We start from the raw sequence: 1744 nt of genomic DNA, 5'->3' as shown, positions 1-1744 counted from the left end.
GAGCGCACTGGGACCGAGAGGAGCGCACAAAAGGGGAAGAGAAAAAAGGGAGTCTTGGGGGCGTCTGGAGAGGTGGCTTAGAGGCAGAGGAAAGCGATCCGCAACCCACTGGAGGGGAAGGAGAGCACAGCCTAACTCCGCCGGCCGCGGCCGCGGCCCTAAGAGGACAGCCCGCGTTAGCGCAGGCAGGGCGAAGAGCCGCAAGGCCGCTGCTCGGCTCTGGGTGACAAGGGACCTCCGCAGGCAGCCCCTGCTCCAACCCTGCGAGCCTCCTCCGCACCTCGGGCGGGCGAGGCCGTTGGTGGGCTCCCACCCTGGTTGGTGCCCAAACAGAATGGAAGCCAATGACCCTGCGGTTTGCGGGAATCCTAGATTTTCGAAGCTCGACCGGGGAACCGGCACGTGGCTCAAGGCAGGGTGCAGGGGCAGGCCATGTCCAGGCAGCCTTGCTTGTTCCCGGCGGGCTGTAGCCGAGACCGGCTGGGCTGTCAGCCTTATCTTTATGGGCTTTTCCCAGCCTCGGCTGGCCCTGGCCCCCTTTTATCTCCTCGGTTGCACTTGGCTTGTTTACTTTGGAGGCCCTGGGAGCCGAAGTCTCAGCCCGGGTGCAGAGGTTGGTGAGCTGGGTAGGTGAAGGGCTTGAGCCTGGGGATGGCCAAAGAGATTCGGGGTAGAACAGAAAGGGTCTGGGAGGGAGGAGAAAAGGGAGAGATTTCCGCCAAGACACACAGAAAGCCCACGAAAACTTGGACAGATCCTGAAGGAAGAGGAGGCTGGTAGGAAGGGAAGCCTAGAACAGTATATGGCTGCACCCCGAGGGATGCAGGACAGGCTGGTCCTTGCAAGCTAGATTTTTCCTTTTGGTGTCTCCAAGACCACAACGTGCACTGGGGCAGGCAGGTGAATAGGCCTAGATACTTAAATTTAGCTGTGCCCGGAGGCAAGGCCAGACTGATTGTGAAATGGACCCGCCCTACTGGCCTAGTGTTTAGCTAAGAAGGCTTTGAATCCTTTGGCCCAAAGATTCCTTTTTGGAACTAAAGAGCGAGTGTGTGCGCCAGCTTGTGTGAATGTGAGGACAGTTTGAGGAGGCCCCTGGCAGAGTTCGGGGTCTGGATCAGAGGGACCCCAAGAGAGAGTGTGCTCCTCGGGTGAGGAGGATGCGGTGTGGGGTTTGGAAGCTTTTGGTTCAGAATGTCTTCACTTGGAGTACCTGGACTGGGGTGCTGGGTGAGGGCAGAAAGCTGAGCACTGGCCTGAAGCGCCCCAGCTCTGGGCGCTTCTGAGGTGTGGGGCTGCAGGAATCTGGGCCTAGCTCTCCTCTCCCGCCAGCCCCGGTAGTGTCCTGAGTATCCTGGACCAAAAATGAGACCCTAGTTATTTCCAAGTGGTCAAGAAGACCCAGGCCTTGTGCTCTAGTTGAGCTGGAGGGAGGAACACAGGGTGTAGCTGAGACTCTGCGGGAAGGCGGTCCTTCCTTAAGACCTACTCATCATACAGCCCCAAGTCTTGGGGGCAGGCAGACCTTAAACTGCACGTAGACCCTCCCAGGTCCAGAACCTGAAGGGAGGAGGCTAGGGTCCTGCCCTCCCTCATGCTCCCTCCCCCAGCTCAGAAGGGGGCGGGGTCCACGTGTGCCTGGGCACCCACTAGAAGCCCCGGGGGCTCAACTCCACAGGGCCGCGGGGCCTCTGGCCAGTGTAGATCTGGCTGTGTAACTCCGCGTGTGCTGTGCCCGCAGGAG

Source organism: Peromyscus californicus, unplaced genomic scaffold, assembly GCF_007827085.1.
Source record: "Peromyscus californicus insignis strain IS unplaced genomic scaffold, ASM782708v3 Scaffold_3__1_contigs__length_106647218, whole genome shotgun sequence".
In the NCBI taxonomy this organism is placed as follows: Eukaryota; Metazoa; Chordata; class Mammalia; order Rodentia; family Cricetidae; genus Peromyscus; species Peromyscus californicus.
The sequence above is the reverse complement of the archived record's forward strand: the minus strand, read 5'-3'. Positions refer to the sequence as shown.